The following is a 23,148-nucleotide window of genomic DNA, read 5'->3' as shown; positions in this document are numbered from 1 at the left end:
CTGATCCTCCCCCATAGCTAGCCCAGCCTTGGAATGTTACACCTTGGAATGTTACGCCGCCCTGGCAGTTAGCCAATCCTGTGTTGCCAGATACCTTACCACCTTGTCACTCAGTGCCTAAACCAATTATACACTGCCAAAGACCCCTCTGCATAGGCAACCCTGCTCCCCTTTGTTTCTGCTGTATATATACAGCCATTTCAAAAAATAAAGTTTGAGTCTTGATGAGAACTTTGTCTTGCCTCCATTTCTTCACGTCTCCTGTCCTCTATCATTCCCTTCTAGGTGCCTCCTCACCCCCACGTTGATCTCCCCCTGGTCGGGACACTGTGGCAAAGCTAACACAAGAGTATCAGACAAAATGGCAGGAAAGGATTGGGAAGAGAACTAAAAGCAGGTACTATCAATGTTGTTCAGGAAAGAAATTGTTTCAAAAAGAAAAAGAAGCCCTAGCCAGTTCTGCTCAGTGGATAGAGCATTGGCCTGCTAACTGAAGGGTTATGGGTTTGATTCCGGTCAAGGACACAGGTTTGGGGCAGCTGATCCATGGTTCTCTCTCATCATTGATGTTTCTATTTCTCTCTCCCTGTCCCTTCCTCTCTGAAATCAATAAAAATATTTTTAAAAGGAAAAGAATCTTTAAAAAGGTCAAATTTTGTTAAAAAATAAAAGATAAGAAAGGATTAAAAATATTCATCACATACAGAAACAAAGTCCTTAGAAAGGACCCCTGCTCTTTGCACATAGTTCTGTGCCCTTCAGTTTTTAAAAGATGGTCTGTGGAGGCCCATTGAAATATAAATTGATGATATTTGAAAGCTGGAGAGGTAGCTCTATTCTAAATTGGAACTATATGCCTGGCTGCTTCAAATATTAATCATAAGGCAGTTGTTAAATTAACTGAAAACTGTTGCAACTCCAATCATGCTTTAAAAGAATAAGTTAAAATATCAAAAATGGTTTGGTGGGTGCTAAGCTTTGCTTTTCTTATTTGCTTATCCTTTATATTAATCACGTTTGTACATTAGGACAGGTTTTCTTTTAGTTCTTTAGCTACCTTTTTCCTAATGGTTCACCCATTTCAAAGCCGAATTAGCATACTTGTCAATGTGCATGATTTTGAATATCAGACAAGCAATTTCTTTCACTCATAGTGACCGTTGTTTACTATAATGTATTTGATAAGGATCTTCCACTAAATTTACTTTTCAGAGAGAAAGACAGATTTGGAAACACTGTTAATTATATGAAAACTAGAGGCCCAGCACATGAAATTGTGTGTGGGTAGGGGCCCTAGGCCTAGCTTGCAATCAGGGCCATCTTTCACCTGTTGGCCAGTCCCCAGGCCCACCCACTACCAACACCCAACCCAGTTCCCCATTCACCATGTGGTGATCAGAGCCTATGGGCCAGGAGAGCAACCAAGAGTTTGGTCTTCTACCCACTGGCCAATCCCCAGTCCCGCCCTGCCAACACCTACCCTGGTTCCTCGTGGTTCTCCGTTCATCATCCAGCAATCAGAGCCTGTGGACTTGGGGGAGGGACCAAGAGGTGGTCAATGCACCTCATAGCTACTGGCTGATTGGTCATTCAGTTTGTTATGCCATTATGTTGCTAGCCTTCTATTATATAGGATTTCCAAGGTAATAAATTTAGACTTATCACTGGGATAGCTGACTCAGTCCTGAGTAGCTTGAGAGAGCACTGAAAGGGCTATTTTACGTTAGGATCTCATAATATTTAAAACTAAAGGCCCGGTGCATGGAATTCTTTCACCCTGGGGTGGAAGGGGTCCTTCAGCCTGGATTGTGAGAAGGTGAGCCCATCAATGCATGATTGGAGCCAAGGAGGGACACGGAGGGCTCCAGAGCATGTCAGGCCTGTCTTGTTCAGTCCCAATTGGCCAGACCCCAACAGCAAGCTAACCTACCAGTCAGAGTGTCTGCCATCTGGTGGTCAGTGCACATAGTGAGCAGTTGAGTGGCCTTAACATATCATTAGCATATTACACTTTGATTGGCTGAATGGCCAACCAGATGACTGGACACTTTGCATAATAGGCTTTTATTATATAGGATACATTTCTTTTAGTTGTGCCTTAGAATAGTTAAAAGAGTTTTGGAAAGCCATAGGCAAAATGTTAATTTTAGGCATTTAGATGCTCTTTACCATAATTGCAAGAGAAGGAAATAATGACATAACTAATCCTGATACAATCAAAATGCTTTATTTAGTCTGCATGAAACTTTTCTTCTGGGAATTACAGAATGCTCTGTCCTATTTAGCATAGCATATGGGCATAGCATATACTATTATTGTAGTCTTCTTTTTCTATTAAAATGCTAATGAATAAAAAGGGATTTCATTCTTATTAAGGAGGGTAGAGGTACAAGTGTGGGAGAGTGAATTAAAAACAAACCTACTGGGAGAAGAGATAAGAATTCCAGACATCTGTGTGATTCTTTCTCCCACATATCAAACTCAGAATCATACATCCATAGGGGGGAGGGATATTAAAACACAAAAGAAAAAAGAACCCAAATTTATAAAAAAAGAAAAGAAAATAGCAGGGTATGGCAAAGAGATTCAATAAAAGAAAACAGATTTCTTATTTTTTCATAAAACACCGTTGATGTTCATAAAATCTAGAGGCCCACATAGGGGATGGTTTAATGATTCATTCTTTGGTCATTTTAAGAAAGTTACTTAAGAAAAATATAATTTTATTATTCTGGCCGTTTCTGTCATGTCCCAGGTTTTTCATGCTGACTTTCCTTTGGTTAATTCAATATTCTTTACTGTTGTCTCCTTGTGTCTGCAAAAATGTTTATGAAATGAATCCTACCTTAATCTATATCACAAATCCATACCTCCCTTCCAGGTTTCAGATCCATTCAACATTTCTCTTACAGAGTCATTCAGATGGATGAATTAAGTACTGTACCCTGAAATATCATCAGATGACATGGATTTTTATTATTTTTGTCAGAAAATTATAACCTGGTGCACCTCCTTAAAATAAAGATGTGTTTGCTCTGACACTCAGCTGCACTGTTTGAGAGAATTTATTTTTATGTTGATTATTAAAAAAGGTGAAGGGAATAAATGAAACTGTGCTATTTATAGTGATCCTAGAGGTGACAGGAAAAGAAAGGTATTGTAGACCTGGATGTTCCAAGTGGATTTACACAAGGTAGTTTGCATTTTATAGCTGTGTACTTACAACCTTTAAAAATAAAAATTCTGAAGAAATAAACAAAAGCTTTCATATTTAAAATTCCTACCTAAAAGGCAACCTTGCTTTGAAGACTTAAAACTTTTTAGCTTTGCCAAAATCGGTTTGGCTCAGTGGATAGAGCGTCGACCTGTGGACTGAGGGGTCGATTCTGGTCAAGGGCATGTACCTTGGTTGCGGGTACATATCCAGTAGGGGGTGTGCAGGAGGCAGCTGATCGATGATTCTCTCATCGATGTTTCTAACTCTCTATCCCTCTCTCTTCCTCTCTGTAAAAAATCAATAAAATATATTTTAAAAAAACTTTTTAGCTTTAATTACTCTTCATCCTTGATATTAGAGTTTTTTAAAATGCAAATAAGAACATGGGGAAGATAAGAGATCCACCGAAGGTCTTGTATGCATGCATATAAGCATAACCAATAGATGCAAAACTCTGGGGAGGGAGGATATGGATGGGAGAGGGGGCAGTCAATGGTAAGATATGTACACATATAATACCTTAATAAAAAAAATGGAAAAAATAAAATGCAAATAAGAAAACTTAAGTATCTAAACTTAGCTTGTCAGATGGATGTTCCACAAAATCAGAAAATCCAAAATAAAGAAATGCTTTTTCTTTTTCAGTGTTTTCTTACCCCAGATTAACTCTCATATCAACAATCAATGATATGCTGATTCGTTCTAGTTCCCAAACAAAATTGAGAACCATCTTATATGAATTCTCCCTACCTCAAAGCTATTTCTCATATTTTCTTTAACTTTGTATCCCACTGTCACTTTTTTTACTGAGAAATTATTCATAATTCATTCTACTGTCATGAAACCTCCTATACTCGAGTCTGGTCTTTCCAGCCTCGCTGCTGGGGAAGACACCAACTCCTGCCATCCTGGCAGCTGACACTTTTTATAACCTCTGGATACCAAAACCACATTCCACAGGCCTGATGCTTCATACTTTGTGTATTTTCTTTTCTTTACAATTTTAACTTTATTTTTATATATACTTTTACTGTTGACAGTATTACAGATGTCTCCCACTGCCCCCTGTTCCAGCCAGTCCCTACCTCCCCTCAAGCCTTCAACACTCTCTTGTCTGTGTCCATGACCTATGCATTTTAGTATTAAAGTCCTTTGGATTTTTGTTTTATGCTTCAGAAAAATCTGATTCTTTTTCAAGTTTCCTATAGGTTTTGCTCATTTTCTATTTTCATATTTTTGCATTATTTGCTATCTCTTCCCAGAATGTTTTTGTACCCTTTCTATTTATATTTATTACCCAGGACACACAAACACCTATAGCAGCCACTCAAACTGTGAGTTCTGGATGAACAACATAGTCTGTTACATTTCTGTCTTCACAATCAAACAAGGTTTATGAATGGAATAGATAAGATAAGTTATTAGAAAAAAATGTGATGCACACATTAGGAATAGGACAATATAAGTGTATTGAAATCATGAAGAATAAGAAAATGGCAGTATCTTAGGATAGAAGAAGGAACGATAATTACTAAAGGCTCAGTACAGTATGATTTTTAAAACATTATGCTGTCCCCTTTGGGTTGCAACCATTCTGTGAATTAAGAGACTCATGTGCTTTTGCCAACTTAGCTAAGTGAATTCTTTTATTCTCATATTCCATGATAGCTTCCTATAATAATTAGGATAAAACAGTTCACAGTTAATAAACTGATCAAGATTTTCTGAGTCAGATGGGTTTGACCATTGTGTAAAGCACTTTCTTAAGTGCTCTCTCAGGTTTAATCTTAGTTCCAGCTCATTTGACTTGTTGGCACTCTCTCTCCTCTCTTGTGACTAAAATACAGCCTTGCTTTCCACTCTAATTTTATTCATTGTTGCATTCTTATTTTTCATAGGTATATTTTTTGTTTGGCTTAATAGGTGGCAGAGAAGTTTAAGATTTAATATTTAACCTGTTTGGAGTGGATAGAAAACATAACACTACTTATAGGTGAATACTAGATTAAATAGGATTGTCTCTCAAATGAGAACATCTACACATTTTCATCTACATTTAAGTAGTGTTATATATTACCATAATAAAATTTTTAAATATATTAATAATTGACACTTTTAATGTAAAAACTTATTATAAAACATCCGTACTTGATAGGTAAGTTATTATTTTTTTCATCAGATTTGGTTTTAGACATAAATTTGTGAGTGACTTAGAATGATAAATGCAATAATAATACAATAATAGCTTCTAATAATATTTGGCATGCCGAAACCGGTTTGGCTCAGTGGATAGAGCATATATATCAATATAATATATATATAATATATATATATATATTTATGTTAATTATTAATATGTTATTATTGACTTATATATGTGATTTTTAAATTGTTAACTAAAGAACTATATTTGTATTGTTTTCCTGTCTTCATCAAATCTGAAAATAAACATTCAAAACTGTTTTTTGATCTACAGTTGCAGTAAAAGGTAGCAGAAAGCAATGATTTTAGAAAAATGCTTTTTCATACTTTCCAATTGTTTCAGGTTCTCAAAAACTTGAGAGAATTAATATATATTTTATTAGAAACTTTAATGCTCCATAAGGGTTTCACTTTTAAACATGATTTATTTTAATTAAATTTTGTTTTTAAAGAAATCTTTTAATTTTCTCTTGAACCCACTATAAAATGACTACTAACTAAGACTTCAGTATTTGGTAATAAAAATAGGCATTTTTGAACTTGAGGATTTGCTATTGTCAAATATATATATTCAATCTATTAATCATATCAAGCATGTATCTGTCCAATTATCCACATATCTACACATCAATTCACTTATCCAACAAACATATGTTGAGAAGCCACTGTGTAAAATTGGTCATTGCTGAATATTATATTATATATAAATCAGCATTGGTTTTGTCCTTAAAAGGCTTATAGTCTGATAGATTAAATAAAATGTATATATAATCATAAGGACAAGTAACATTTGTTAAGCAGTGTAATAAATGTAAAGACTGGTTGCCATAAAATTACAAAGGAGGGTAAACATCTTTATAATGAGAGAAGGGACATTTTAATGGAGGAAATATACAAATTTGGGCTTATGGGGGGGTGGGGAAGCCATGAGTAAAAAAAAAAAAAAAAAAAAAAAAACAAGAAAAAAAGATGAGGAAGAGAAGACAATGATAGATATGAAAAATGGACCACTGGTATCTGTTGTGGAATTGGGAGACTCTCAACAATAATGTGGAAGAAAGTCATGAGATTTTAAGGATCATCTTTCTAATACTTTCTTCACGATCACACTTTTATAGTCCTTCATTTTTATTTCAATACTAGTGGCCTGGTGCATGAAATTTGTGCATGAGGGGGGGGCTCCCTCGGCCTGGCTTGCACTCTTTCCAATCTGGGACCTCTTGAGGGATGTCTGACTGTCGGTTTAGGCCTGATCTATGGGATTGGGCCTAAACCCACAGTCAGACAACCTTCTCGCCATCTGGGACCCCTGGGTTCTCACCACTCACCTGCGTGCTTGATAACTCCTAACCACTCTGCCTGCTGGCCTGATTGCCCCCAACTGCACCCCCTGCCAACCTGCTCTCCCCCAACTACCACCACCCCTCTGCCAGCCTGATCACCCCAAACTGCCCTCCTCTCCTGGCCTGATGGCCCCTAACCACCTCTGCCTTGGCCCTGCCACCATGGCTTTGTACAGAAGGATGTCCAGAAGGTCTCATAGTCTAATTAGCATATTACCCTTTTAATAGTATAGATAGATATGACATACCACCAAATTATAACATATCGCCCAGTATTACTCTATGAGAATATATACTTTATGTGATAGGAAGGCATCTAATGCACTATATTGTATACGTTGTAAATAGTAGGAAATACTGTATTTGTAGCAAGAATATACAGCCTGTGACTTCCCATCCTGGTTTGGGAATGGTTCCCCAGTTCTTTAGACATTTACTGGCCCCTGATGTGTTTTTATTTTTTGTTTTTGTTTTTGTCATTCAGTGTAACTTTATTGTTTATTGCATATGATTTGAGGTCTTTAATTTCTAATCATCAAAGATTCAAAGGACTATTTTTTCCATGAAGTTTAACATTAATATCAGTGAATTCATGTATTCATGTGTTTTTATTGTAAACATCTGAATTATTCACATTGTCATATATCCTGAACTCATAAGCATGGACAGTGCACAAGATGGCAGCAAGCCAGGAAGCCACTCTGCAAGCAAACAGATACTCTGCATCAGGAGAAAAGTCATAGCACAACATTTATTTCTAACCTGAGTCACCTCAGAATGTTATATATGTATGTATATATATATATATATATATATATATATATATATATATATATATATATATAGACTTCAACTGCTTGGTTGATGATGGGGTTGACCTGGTTTTGGGAGGCTTATTCCTGAAATAATTAAGGAGAGGGAGGATCAATCTTTCTTCTTGGTTGCTTGCTCCTCCCCAGCTCCTTCATTTTTCTTCTTGTTCTCAGCTTCTTGGGGATCTTCTCCTTCATCTTCACCTCCTTCTTCCTCTTTTGCATCCTCAAATTCTTCCTTGGCACCTTCTTCTTCTTTCTCTCCTTCAGCCTATTCCTTCTCCTCCTCTTCAGCTTCTCCTTCAAGGGGGTTCATCTTTAGCTTCCTCAGCTTTTTAGCCTCAATAGTCTCCTCCACCTCGATCTGTTCCCTCTGGATGTGGCTGGTATGTTAAGAAGGGAAGGAGCTATCAGACATCAAGTAGGAGCTGGTCTGTAAACAATTATAGGCAGATGGACCAACGACCTGGGAACTCTGGGCATAACCCCTGGCTATGCTTCCCACGCTGGTGAAACTGAGCTCGGTCTCCTCACCTTCTAAGAGTTTCCTGTAAGCTCCAATGTCAATGTCCAGAGCCATCTTCACATTGAGGAGGTCCTGGTATTCTTTTAAGTATCATGCCATTTCATTCTTTGTAGTTTTCAACTCATTTTCTAATTTGTTGATTGTGTCCTGTATAACACTAACATCAGAGTCCTGTTTATCCTCCAGCTCTTGCAACTGCTTTTCCAGCACTTCATTCATGCCCTGGCTTGCTTTGATTTCCAGGGTCTTGGCCTTGAGCAGGTGGCAGCTCTTCGACAACTAGTCCTCGGTGGCATGCACCACTTTGGTGTTTTTGGCAGCGCTCTCGGTCAGCACGGTGAAGTGGCTCATGTACCATTCTTCGGCATTCTGCATGTTCTTGGCAGCCAGCTTCTCGTACTGGGTGTAAATGTCCTTGAGAATGGCAGAGAGATTGGGCTTGGAGAACACATACATCTCCATGTAGATCTGAGTGTACTGGATCTGTGCCTGCAGCTCGACGATCTCCTCTTCATGCACCTTCTTTAGAAAGGTGATTTCCTTCATCAGGCTGTGGATGGGCTTTTTAAGCTCAGCGCTGGCGAGAGCCACCTGGTCTGCACCTTTGTGCGCCTTTAGCAGCTGGCCCTCAGCATCCTGGGGGTTCAGTACCTCTCCCTCATAGTGCGCCTACAAGTTGCTCCCAGCCCCTCCTGAGCCCCCATGCCTCCTAACAGGATTCCGAGGCTGCACCCCCGATCCTACTTCCCTCTCCTTGCTAGAGGCAAGGCACAGGCATCCCATTTTCATTAAAATGTTCAACCTAGGCCTGCTTCACTGATGTCCACAGGCGGCCCAGGGGGCAGACAGTGATCTCGGAGGAGCTGGCCTCCATCGCCAGAGCTCAGCCACGATGGCCTGGGGTGAGACAGCTCCACCAGGCCTTGTGGTTGCTACTTGGACCTGCTTCCTTACCCAGGGACCTGGCTCTGGGCGGGCAGCAGCAATGCTTCCTTCCCAACCCATGCTGGAGTGGGTCCCTCTTTCAGAACTGAACTCGGAGGGCCTCCCCAGGCAGCAGTTGCCTTGAGCCCACTGGCTCTCCCAAGGCTTGCTTCTCACACTTGCTAAAATCCTTCTCTGTCCACTTGCCATAGTAATCAGTTCTAGCTGAGGGAACTGGGGACTCCAGCAGGCCTGAGGGGACTGGGCACTGCCATGTTCTGGCTATGGGTGCCACCATATTTGTGTTAGAGTGATGGTTAATTTGCATATTACCCTTTTATTACATAGGATGCCCCTTTATTTTTTTTTTTTTACCACCATAATCAAATATATTATTCCAATGGCACTAATACAGCTTTGAGGTGCTCATGGTGACATTGCACAAAATTTCCTGCCTTCTAGCTTCTGTCCAAACAGAAATATCTACCTGCTTGTTTTTTCTCCCTTTCTAGGGGAAAATCCAATATGGAGTATTTACCCAAATAAACTTCTTAATGCATTTTATTTATTTATTTTTTTGACATTTGAGTTTTCCTCAGAAATGGAAAGAAGTGCTGGGTGTCCCATTCCACCTCCCCCACCAGCCAAATAAATGCCAGTAGCCAAGGCATTTCTGTTGCCTCTGAAATCTTTATAGAAAGAAACAGCATCAAGTGTTCACTTTGAGAGACAGCACAGAGTGGCCCCAGAACCAATCAGGTGAGTGGCATTGTGTCTGAACAGTCTCAAGATGATATGGAGAATGAGGACTTGTTGTGGTTGATCATGTGCTAGTGAGGAAGGTAGCACCTGGGTGGCAGGCTGCAGAAAAAGCAATCTACAATTTGTCCAGGAAGTTGTCCAGAACTGGGATGCCTTCCTTCAGCCTTTGCACTTACGTGTCCTGGCCACCATCTGGCTTGGGCGGCTGATGCTGTCGAAGGGATCTCAGGATAAAATCTGCCAGTGGTCAAACACACACTGCAGAAAAGCCTGGCCACTTGTGTTGGATCTCAGGTTGGCAGTGAAGCCAAAGGACTCATTGATGGGCAGGTAGGCCTTCACAACAAACATGAGGGTACCAGCCACCTGGGATTCCTCAAAGACATGGCCCCGTTTCCTGTTCAGGACTTCATAAATACCACCAACCACTTGCTCTGAACACTGGATTTCCACAAGGTAGACGGGCTCCATGAGTCAAGACAGAGCAGTTAGCACGCTGGCATAGAGGAGCACCAGGCTGTGGGGGTGATCAGGCCATCCTCTGGGTGGATAGCATCAGCATGCAGTGTTACATCACGGACATCAAAGCATACACCTCACATGTTCTTCTCGCACAATGCCCCCTCTTTTGTGGCCCACGGGAAGCCAGCCACTACACTGTCCTTGATCTGGTTGAGATACTACACACCCTTGGTGATGTCAGTAAGGACATCGGGCCCAGTGCATGTCCTTTTACTTCTTTCCCTCCAGTCAGTCAAGGTTTTGTACTGATAACATTATTTAGTAGTCACTTCCCTCTTTAATTGTGTTTCATGGAGACAAAGGAGTGACACAGGCTGGGACACAGGAATTCATTTTTTCTAACATTTTTGAAGCAGCTCATTTTAAACCAGGAAGCATTTTAGTGTGTGTGTGTGTGTGTGTGTGTGTGTGTGTGTGTGTCTTCAAATCTATTAAGAGCTTAGCATTGTGTCCGAAGCAGTTGGAGAAGAGAAAGGGTGTTTTGAATTTAATTCATTAGAAGGAGCAAAATTCACTCAGGAAACATTTAAAGATATCAGTTTGGACATAGAATGAGATTGCATACTGGAATACATGGTTTACCAAGAAAAGATTCCAGGTTTATTGTATTTAAGTTAAACATGAAGAATAACTACTTCACTAAGTCAAACATAGTTATTCAGTTTTTCCATGTGTCAGTCTTCTTTGCAACCAGGGGATATAGAGTAATTAATAAAAGCACATCAATATATGCCTCCTTACTTCATGAAATCTTAATTGAAAAGGAGAAACCTAGACAATAAAACACAACCTTTATATTGTATCAGATAGTGATAAGTGCCATGAAGGAAATTTTTTCAAAGTAAAGGGCAGTTGGGAATATAGAGTCAGAAATGACAATTTAAAATAGTAGTGGGGAAAGTACTCTCTGATGTCATATAAAATAATCCTTAAAGATCATGAGAAAGTGAGTTGTGGTGAAAGAGTATTCCAGACAAATGTAATATCAAGTACAACAGTTCAAGATAGGAGTAGTTGAACTCAATTGCCTACTGGGAAAGAGCAAATAAGATTGTGTGTTTGGACCTGAGGGGTTAGAGGGAGAGGAGGGAGAGAGAGAAAGAGAGAGAGAGAGAGAGAGAGAGAGAGAGAGAGAGAGAGAGGGAGAAGAAGAAGAAGAAGAAGAAGAAGAAGAAGAAGAAGAAGAAGAAGAAGAAGAAGAAGAAGAAGAAATAGAAGAAGAAGAAGAAATAGAAGAAGAAATAGAAGAAGAGGAAGGAGAAGAAGAAAGAGAGGAAGGAGAAGGAGGGGGAAGAGATGGAGGAAGAGATGGAAGAGGAGGAGAAAAAGGAGAAGCTATCAAGGAGGGATATAGGATCTTTGAGGCCTTAAGGACCATGGCAAAGATTATGGCTTCTACTCTGAGTAAGATAGAAGGCACTATAGGATCCTGCCTGACTTAAATTTTAAAGGATGACTTTGTTGGAGAACAGACTATGGAGAACAGAAAATAGGGTAGGTGGTTGAAGGCAATGTTGAGTGAGAATAAATCTTATGGCACATTGAACAGTCCGGAACAAGAATTCACAATCAGTGGGACACAAGTCCCAGAGAAAGAGCATCCAACAGTTCATATGCACATAAAGCACTGTCATTCTGGTCTTAATTTAGCTCTCCTAAAATATGCAGCATGAATAATGGATATGAACTCATGGATATTAATAAAATCTACATTTTTAAAACACACACTGATTTTATGAGAAGTATTGTATTAGAAGTACAAATGGTCTTAAACAATAGATTCTAAAAGAATAGCTACTACATTAAAAGGGACCTATAAAGTTTGTCATTAAAATAAGTTTATGACTTAAAAATTTGGAAGCCATTGTACTAAATAAGGGGACTTGACCTCCAGATGCAGGCTTTCTTCATTTTCATAAGGAAGTCATGAGAAGTTGCCAACTTCCTGATGTAAGCCAGTAGATTGTCCAGAACTGGCAGATTTCCAGCTGTATTCATATTTTGTTCTTTATATCCCTCTTTGCAGGGATTAAATGTGATCTTGGAGGGGAAGGACTACCTACAGGGATACTGGAGGGGCTGGCTCAAGTATTTGTCAGTATTATTGGGTCCCAGATCTGGTAGTACTGCAGGTATTAGAATTTTCCCAAAGCAATAAACTATGTCAGTTCAGATATATCCTACAGCTCTTCCTCCATGTATATTTATAGTGATCACTGCATTACACAAATATGAGGAAATAATTTAAATAATAAATTCACATATATGTTATTTTACATAGACACGGAAAAAATGTGATTGCTACTGGTTAACCAAACTATGTCTTATAGTTTATTGTGAACCTTAAGAACAAAATGTATTTTAAAATGGTGCTCTCTTTATTAACTTTTATAATTATCAGAAAATTAGTATGCCAGTAAAAAATAACACTGGTCTGGAATCATTAATTATTTTCAGTTTGAGAAAATTTACTGGAACATTGATAGAACTGATTAAATTAAACTAAAATTATCAACCTCTTTATTATTTCTAATAAATAAATAAACATAGATATGTGAGCTTTTGTTAATATTTAAGTTAGATCTTCAGAATTAATGGTCAGAATGTTATATTTGTCTACAGTTTCATTTGCAATATTCCCATCCTCTATTATTTCCTAGTGTCCCCTAGGAAAATAAATCACACTGTAACTAATATCAATATATATTTGTTTCCCCAGAGAGCCCCTTTTTACCAAGGCTTGTCCTCTATTTCAAGGTCAGTGCATTAATGACAGCACATGACTCTGGTGAGTTCAACCTCTTAGCTTGCAAATTGCAGAATTTTGCTAAAAGCAATTCTTGAATTAATTGTAACTATTTGGCTAGTTCAGACTCAAATGATGCCATCTGGGTTGGCCAAATTGGACTGTACAGAAGAAAGTGAAGAGCCTTTTAAACACTAGGCTGAATTCCATTTTGCTCTAGAAATGGCCATAAAATATAGCCTTTGTTTTTTGCCTTCTGATTCACTCATGGTACAACAAGGGTAACCCTCCCTATTACACTCATGCTCTCTTCTTTGTCGTATGACACTGGAAATTTTCTTATTTGTCCAGTATTTCCATTCCATAATCATATTAATTTATATTCTTCTCTCAACTTATCTTTCAAAACTCTGCTTTAATTAGGAACAAATCTTTGTATTAGATAAGCTACAAAGACAGCAATGTAGAGAAAGAGCTTGATGTTGGAATCTGTCCACATTATTTACCAAATGGTTCAGTATTTCCAAGCAGCTGATGACAGACCAGCCATCAATCCAAATTCATTTCCAGAGAGACACATAAAAACTTTACTGCTTAACAGAGCTCAAAATACCCACCTGTCTCTCTGACTAAAGTGCAAGCAGGGACTATTCTGCTGATTCTGGGGTCGTCTTTAATCTTTTACATTGGGTATCACCATCTGATGCTAATTATATTGTTGATGTTTCTAATTCTACTTTAGACTGGGAATTTTTTATCACTTTAGATTTGGGTGATTTGAATTTGGGGGGCCAAAAAAGCAGATTATGGAAAATGTGGATAAACTTGTGTGTAACTGAATGAACTTGTGTATAACTGTAATGCACTCCACCAGCTCGATCTAGAAATGCACTCACATCTTTTCTGCATTTCTATTTAATTGCTTGAGTACCCTTACTTATCATTAATTGGAAGTTTATTATTTTCTTTTTGAGGAACCTCTTTCCCTGTACTGCAGGCACTTACCCAGTTCAACAAGGAGTTATCTGGGCTTCCACAGTCAAATGCTGAGAAGACTGGTTAGCTTGTCACTAGCATAGCTACAGTATGTGCACAAGCTTGCTGAGTAAGGTCACCTTACACTGAGGCTCTCAAAAGGCAGACTTCTCCAGAAATACACTCACATGAATAATCAACTGAACTTTGACAAAGGTGCAAGGGTGATGCAATGGAGAAAATATAACCCTTTCAACAAATGATTCTGGAAAACCTAGACATCTACAAACAAAATAAACCTAGACACACATCTTACAACCTTTAAAAATTAACTCAAGCCCAGCCAGTGTGGCTCACTGGTTTAGCATCAACCCATGAATCAGGAAGTCATGGTTTGATTTCTGCTCAGGGCACATGCCCCAGTTATGGGCTGGATCACCAGTGGGAGGCACCCAGGGGGCTGATTGATGCTACTCCCTCATCATTGATGTCCCTCTCCCTTCCACTTCTGGAATCAATAAAACATATTTTTTAAAATTTAACTCAAAATGGATCACATATCTAAATGTAAAATATAAAACTTCCAGAAAATAATGCCAGAGAAACTTTGGGTTTTATAATATTTTTTTAGCTAAGAAAACAAAATCATAATCCATGTATTTAAGAATTTATAAACTGCATTAAAATTAAAATTTCTGCTCTGCAAAATACTCTGTCAAAATAATAAAAGGACAAGTCACAGATTAGGAGACAATGTTTATATCTGAATAAGGATTGTTGCCCAAAATATACAAATAACTAATAAATGTCAACAATAAGAAAACAAATAACCTGATTAAAAATGACACCACCTCATCAATGATGTACAAAAGGTAAATAAGCATATAAAATGATGCTCCTCATCATATGGCATCAGGGAAATACAAATTAAAATAGCAATGTGGCCAAAACCGGATTGGCTCAGTGGATAGAGCGTTGGTCTGTGGACTAAGGGTCCCAGGTCGATTCTGCTCAAGGTCATGTATATCCCTGGTGGGGGGGGGAGGGGTGCAGGAGACAGCTGGTCTATGTTTCTCTTTCATCGATGTTTCTAGCTCTCTGTCCCTCACTCTTCCTTTCTGTAAAAAATCAATAAAATAGCAATGTGATACCACTCACTACACATCCATCAGAATGGCCAAAATCTAGAACACTGATAACGCCAAGTGATGGTGAGAATGTGGAACAGTGGCTCTCATCCATTGCTGGTAGGAATACAAAATGGTACAGACACTTTGGAAGAAAGATTGGTCTTTTCATAGAAAATCAAACATATTCTTACAAAATGATCCAATAATCATGCTCCTTTTCTTTACCCAAAGGGGTTAAAACCTTATGTTCATACAAAAACCTGCATATAGATGTTTATAGCAGCTTTATTCATAATTGCCAGAACTTGGAAGCAGCTAAGTTGCTCTTCGGTAGGTGAATGAATAGAGAAACTGTGGTACAGCCAGACAATGGAATATTGTCAGTGCTAACGAGAAATAAAACCATGAAAGAACAATAATGGAGGAAACTTAAATGCATATTCTTAAGTGAAGGAAACCAACTGAGAAAGCTGCATACTGTATGATTCTACCTATATGACATTCTAGAAAGAGCAAAACTATTGAAAATTAAAAAACATCCGTGGTTGCCTGAGGTTAGAAGTGGGGAAGGGTGCCGAAACCCGTTTGGCTCAGTGGATAGAGCATTGGCCTGAGGACTGAAGGGTCCCAGGTTCGATTCTGGTCAAGGGCATGTACGTTGGTTGAGGGCATATCTCCAGGAAGGGGTGTGCAGGAGGCAGCTGATCGATGTTTCTCTCTCATCGATGTTTCTAACTCTCTATCCCTCTCCCTTCTTCTCTGTAAAAAATCAATAAAATATATATATTTTTAAAAAGAAGTGGGGAGGGTGTGGTTAAGTTGGTAGAGCATAGAGAGTTTTTAGGGCAGTACAATTTGTCTGTACATTGCTATAATATATATCACTATGAATTTATCTAAATTCATAAAATGTATACCATCAAGAGTGAACCTTAAAGTAAACAAAATGGACTTTGGGTGATAATAACATGTTAGTGTAGGTTCAACAATTGTAATAAATTTACCATGCTAATGGGGATTTTGATAATGTGAAAAGTTATGCTTTTATATGCACAGAAAATACATGAGAAATCTCTGTACTTTCTGCTCATTAATGCTATAAACACAAAACCACCCTAAAAATCTATTTTTTTGCCAAGGCCTGTGTGGCTCAGTTGGCTGGAGAGTTGTCTGGTACACCAGAAGGTGGGAGGTTTGATTCCTGGTCAGGGCATGGGCAGGAAGCAACCACACAAATGTTTCTCTGTCACCTCTCTCTCTCTCTCTTTCTCTCCCTCCCCCTCAAAAAATATATTTTTAACAAAGGAACTTTTTCCCCCTATTATGGTGACACTATGATGGAGATAAGAGCTCAGTAGTGGGTCTAGCATTCTTACTTTTCATCTGAGTGTTCTCTTGGCCTCCATGGGTTTCCCACCTAGAAGAGTCAAGGGTGTGACCCTCCAAAGGAACACTCATAAAATTAGTCTACAGTGATTTCTCCTATCTCTAATACATTAAAGCTATATCTGTGCACATTTTTATCAATTCATATCTAAATCTAAACACATACACTATATTATATTATATATATCCTCATTAAGTAATTAGGTCCATCATGTCACTTGCATTGTTTGGCAATTAAATTATAGCATTAAAATATGCATAACACTGAAAGTATTGGTATTTTTCTCCTAATCTGAATCAAAGGAAACAAATTATTATTAATACTACTCAAATATGTATTCTGAACCCTTGAAGTGCCATTTATACTGTATGCAACTCTAGGCACCAATCTTATTTATATACATTTTTAATGCAATCATCTATTTTAGATTATTTGTGGCCATTAGATGAGAAGAGATATGTGCAGCAAAATTGGTTCCTGTCTAAAAATCCAGTAATGATTTTAAAAATTATGCTGTGACACATTAAGCTTTTATACAAAGTGAAATCACTGTGCCAGAACCATGGGCATTTAATAAAAATAAAGGAAAACCTGTTAAAGGCAAATATCTTAGTATATAGTAATATCCTTTCACCTTTCCTTGCAATTTCTCCAGTTGGCACAAAGGATCTTGATGCTTTTAAGTGTTTTTATGTAGCAGGTAGAATGGATTTTTCAATATATCTTGATTCCCAGAGGCTTTATGGGTTTTGCAAACCTATGTTAAACCATAATTTGTTTAAGTGTTATTTTCTTATATGAATGGCATTATTCCATAGAGATGGTCTTGCTGAGTGTACAGAGTATTGAATTTTCTTTTCTGTGATATATTCAAAATCCATTGTAGATCTAAAGACTAAAAAGTTGAATAAATGAAGAACATGATAAAAATTAACAGAGCAGAGAAGCCCCAGCTGAAGGAGAAATAAATGGCTTCATAAACTTTGAATTGTGCAGCATAAGAGGTCTCTGCACAACAAAAGAAACCATCAGCAAAATAAAAAGAGAACCCAATGTATGAGAGAACATATTTGCTAATGATACAACTCATAAGGGTTTAATTTCCAATTAATGAACCCATACAGCTCAATACAAGGAAGACAAACAATCCAATTTAAAAATGGAAATACAGATGGCCAATAGATGTATTAAAAAATGCTCAAGGTCACCAATCATCAGAGAGATGCAAATACAAATGATAATGAGGTATCACCTCACACCTGTCAAAAAGTCTACTATCAATAAGTCAACAAACAATTGCTGGTGAGAATGTGGAGAAAAGGGAACCCTAGTGCACTGCTGGTAGGAATACAGATTGGTGCAGCCATGGTGGAAAAACAGTGTGGTATTTCCTCAAAAATTTAAAAATGTAACTGCCTTTTGACCCAGTGATCAACTTATGGGACTATATCCTAAGAATCCCAAAACACCAATCAAAAAGAATATATGGCCAGGACTGGTTTGGCTCAGTGGATAGAGCATCGGCCTGCGGACTAAAAGGTCCTGCGGACTAAAAGGTTTGATTCCGGTCAAGGGCATGTACCTTGGTTGCGGGCACATCCCCAGTTGGGGGTGTGCAAGAGGCAGCTGGTCGATGTTTCTCTCTCATTGATGTTTCTAACTCTCTGTCCCTCTCAATTCCTCTCTGTGTAAAATCAATAAAATATATATTTTTAAAAATAATAAATAAATAAATAAAAGAATATATGTATCCCTGTTTATAGCAGCATTATTTACAACAGTCAAGATTTGGAAATAGCCCAAGTGCCCATCAGTAGACGAATGTATAAAAAAGATATGGCACATTTACACCATGGAATACTACATGGTTATAAAAAAGGAATTCTTGCTTCTTGAGGCAGCATAGATGGACCTGGAGAGTATTACGCTAAGCAAAATAAGCAAGTCAGAGAAAGACAAGTATCACACGCTCTCACTCATATGTGGAATCTAATAAACACAATAAACTGATGAACAAAATGGAACCAGGATACATGGAACAAAATGGAAACATAGATATATGGAACAGACTGGCTGGTTCCTGAAGGGATGGCAGTGGGGGTGGCTGGATAAAGAGGAAGGGACTAGCTAAAGAACATATGCATACCCATGGACATGGACAATAGTTTGTTGAAAGCCAAGGGAGGGGGATGCTGAGGGCGGGGGTGGATATGGAGAAGCAGGGGGAAGGGGAAAGGGGGACACCTGCAATTATGTCAATGAAAATGGCACAAGGCATAAGTGATGAGTTTAGGCTGGACCTTGGTTCAGCAACCTCAGTTTTTTATTTCAGCGTGAAAGAATTCAGAGCCAAATTATAAGGAAAAGCTTATTTTAAAGGTTATGGATGTAATAGAAGAGCTCTTGGATCTTAGGAGAAAGAGGGAGAGAGATATGTGCCCCTTTAGGGATGAAAGAGGGAGAAGAAACACAGGAGTGGGTCTTCTGTCCTGTCCTGAGGACTTTTATCTGGAGTCCCAAGGGAGGGTCTCAATAGAATATACATCAGATTTCCAGATGTGCCCCCTCATGGTCTCCATTGATGGATGGCACCAGGGGGTCATTAGTCAATGCAGCTTGTCCTGATGTCACCATGGCTTTACTCAGCCTGATTTTCCTGCTTCTCTAGGGCTGGAGCTGAAACATAGCAGAGGCTTAGATGTCACCTTCCAGGCATTAATGCATAAGAGAGTGGTCACACAAGGCTTAGAGTTTTGCCTTTTCCTGGGCAGCTGGGTCTCTCTACACCTGACATATCATTCCTACTCCAATCAGCCACACTTAAATGTAAAAGGAATGGGAATGTCTCTCACAGTGCCTAAGAAGAAAAGTTGAACAGATTTTTGGTAACTGTTTGCAGACTGAATGGATTCCAAGTCTTTTCTTGGATGCCACTTCCTTCTAACTTCTTAGAAAGTAGGTCCTTTAGTAGAGACAGAGAGGTCATTGGTTATTTATTCTAGAAAAATCAACCATTATCTTAACACTATGTTCAAGAAGTCAAAATGAATTAACAAAAGGTGAATTATCAGCTTATTGCTTTTGATTTCAGAGAAATATTTTCCCCTTTCTCTCCTTTTCAACTATAAATCTTCCTAATAACTTAAGCATGTGGGGGGAAAAAACCTCTTTTCATTTGTTGAAGCAATTCCCTTTTTTATTTTAAGAAAAACCCATTGTCTACTACAAAGGGCCTTTTGACTCAGTGAGAGAATACTAATTTAAGAGATAAATTAATATATGTTCCCTTGTGCAGTGGGTCAGAAACCAGAAGAATGAAAGGCCATTTTGTTAAATAGTTTTCTAAACTATTATAATCTTAGCAAAGCAGGAAGGACAATTTGTTCATTTTTAGGGAATGAGCATGAGAATATGGGAACATTGTATATAATAAATGTTTTTTGAGTCATTCCATATGGCAAATTTGTCTGGTCTCAAAGACCGTGTGAGGACCATCTTCCTGTAGGAAATGTGATAAGAAAATGAACATTCTCTAGTATTTGCTATCTTTTGATTATAACAGACGTTGCCTCAGAATGAACAGACTTCAATTTTTACTGAGTGTACTAAAATACATCTTGAGGTTAATGTTAAGAATTCAGGAAAGCTTATAAGAAAATGTGAGGGCATTTCTCTGTGAATTGCTCTGCACTGAGGGTTCATATTAATTTTAGGTATTGTAGGTAGCTCCATTCAGGGAAACTCACCTATGCATAGCTGCTTTAAGCTAAATGGCTATGGGAAACAGTTCATTTTACAATTGTAGAAATATAGCTTTAAACTGCTATAATTAGAAACACTAGCAATCATGTTTTGATTTCAAGGTTAGATCAAATGAAATTCTACTCAGAACTTACATTGATTTTCTCTGAGATATTCAAAGTGTTTACTAATATTAATCAATTATATAATACTAGAGGCCCAATGCACAAAAATTTGTGCATGGGAGAGGGATGATGGGTCTCTCTGCCTGGCTTGTGACCTCTTTCAGTGCAGGCCACCTCACTCCTAACTGTCAGCCTGCTCACTTCTTACCCCGTGGCTCACTGCCCCAAAGACTGGAGAGGCTCCTGCCACTGCTGCTGCACTTGCCAGCTGTCAGCCCAGCTTCTGACTGAGTGGAGCTCCAGCTATGGGAACACACTGACCACCAGAGCCAGCTCCTGCATTGAGCGTCTGCCCTCTGGTGGTCAGTGTGCATCATAGCAATCGGTCGTTCTGGTCATTCCAGTTGTTCCACAATAACAGTCGCTGGGCTTTTATATAGAGAGATTATACAGTAGTTGATCCATAAGGAAGGAAGATTCTCACAGGCCTCTGGACATTCTTTTTTTACTCTGTGCCCTTGACTGTTGATTTTAAGAGCAGATGATGTCCTAGTATCTGGTTGGACCCAGTAGTCAACATTGCATATCCCTAAGAGTAAATTTAAATGTCATTAAAGTGAATGTTTGAAACTAACATGTTTGTCACTAAACCTTAGGCAGATACTGTACCAAACACTAAGAATTAAGCACTCTTTTGTTTAACGTTAAATCTAAGATATATGAGAAACTGAAAAATTAATTATCTCTCTCCATACATGTAATAACTACAGTAGTGCTCGTACCCCAGGTCTAGCAGACTCCAATTTCTTCTCCAGTCCACCACAGAAAACGTTTCACCTTACACAGAAATTATGAGAGAAAGCAGAGGAAGTTTAAACGTAGCAAGTGGTGGTTTTATTTACTCATTTTGAGGAATTAGACTCTAAAGATAAGGGACTAGCAGTCTACAGTACCTCTTGGGATCATTAGTTACTCAGTAGCACCATCAGGGTCTCCCATGCAGAGTCTTCCCAGGTAGAGTTTCTTATCTGGAACGCCTTTCCCACTTCTCTGCCTGACAGACTCCCACTCTTCTTTTCTGTTTCTTCACATTTTCTTTCAATCCTTTGAATAATTCATTGCTCCTATTGTGTTCTCTTTGAAGATTGTATCTACTAGAAAATTGTTGCATTATTGTTTGATATTTAAGGGTTCACATTCCCAACTGGACTGGGAGTTTCCTGAGGCACTCCTCCATGCCCTTCACAACCGTTGCTCATAGTTTGATGGTTAATAAAAGAGTGAAAGCCATCTCTCGTTTGTATGGATTAAAGGGACAGTGAATTATAATAAAGAGAACACTGTCGCTGTGTATCTCTTAATTGGACTTCTATTTCTTCTTCTGTAAATTTAGGATGTGGAGCTAGGTAACTTTCAATATCATTTATAAATTTATTGGTGTCTGATGTGTCCAAGTGTTGTTTTCACTGTCAGTAGAAAACATATCTTAGAAATCAACAGATAATCATATATATATATATATATATATATATATATATATATATATATATGATAGATATATGTATATCTATATGTATCTATCATTTCGTATATATACTGGAGGCCCAATGCATGAATTCAAGCACCAGTGGGGTCACACAGCCTGGCCTCACAATCTGGGACCCCTTGGGGGATGTCAGACTACGGGTTTCAGCCAGATCCCTAAACGGTCTGCGGGGATCTAGCAGAAACCAGCAGTCCAACATCCCCTGAGGGATGTAGTGGTGTGGGAAGCAGCAGGCAGCTGGGGAGGAGTCCAAGCCCAGCTCGGGTGCTAGGCCGCTCCCACTCATCCAGGCCCGCTATGTCTGTGCTGCCTCAGAAGCTGGAGAGGCTTGAGCTACCACCAGGTGCACTCACCAGCCCTGAGCTTCTAAGCTGAGTGGCACTCCCGCTGTGGGAGCGCACTGACCACTAGGGGGCAGCTCCTGCATTGAGCATCTGCCTTCTGGTGGTCAGTGTGTGTAATAGCGATCAAACAGTCAACATGTCAAACAGTTGACCAGTCGCTTAGGGTTTTATATATATAAATATATCAAAATGATAGCAGGGGTCTTCAAACTACGGCCCGCGGGCCACATGTGGCCCGCAGAGGAGTCTGATCCGGCTCGCCAGGTTTTTTGGGCAGTGAGCGCAGCCGAGGTGTTACAGTAGAAATTAGTAGTTCATATAGTCCGGCCCTCCAGCTCTCTGAGGGACCGTGATCTGGCCCCCACTTTAAAAAGTTTGAGGACCACTGATTCATATATGTCAAAATATCCTACTGTGTTGAGCAATATGAAAACTCTTACCTTCTCTATCATGATAAAAATAAATATCTACGGATATTTAGTATGGGAATAAAACATAACTTTCTGCATGCAATTCTGCCACCTTTTTGCTAAGATAATTGAGAATCCATTACTAAAAATAAACTTTCTAATATAAATATGTATGTATATAGTTAACGCTCCTTTTCAAAGGCTCATTTTTTAAGACCTAAAGTTTATTCTCAATATTGATATATATCTTAGCAGCAAAAAACAAGTTGGATTACACACTCATAATTTTCAATATTTTATTAGTTCCTTTGCCATTCTCTTGCTCTCTGAGCTTGGGCAAATCATTTGAAACTAACTGCTTGCTTCCCATTAGGAAGAGGTAAAATGAGTCAACTAGTTCTAAAGTATTTTTATTTTAAAATTGCAATATTTAGTC

At 38.6% G+C, this 23,148-nt stretch overlaps 1 pseudogene across 1 annotated transcript; it reads right to left on the bottom strand.

Moving 5' to 3' along the window:
- Positions 1-7,686: 7,686 nt before the first annotated feature.
- LOC311621085 (neurofilament light polypeptide-like) lies at positions 7,687-10,257 on the bottom strand (annotated as a pseudogene). Its single transcript has 2 exons — positions 10,057-10,257; positions 7,687-8,769 (listed from the first exon to the last, which is right to left on the bottom strand). The product of its transcript is annotated as a neurofilament light polypeptide-like (transcript).
- Positions 10,258-23,148: the final 12,891 nt, after the last annotated feature.

Source organism: Pipistrellus hanaki (genome assembly GCF_964339955.1).
Source record: "Pipistrellus hanaki genome assembly, chromosome: 1".
In the NCBI taxonomy this organism is placed as follows: Eukaryota; Metazoa; Chordata; class Mammalia; order Chiroptera; family Vespertilionidae; genus Pipistrellus; species Pipistrellus hanaki.
Note: the sequence above shows the minus strand (reverse complement) of the source record. Positions and strands in the feature narration are given on the sequence as shown.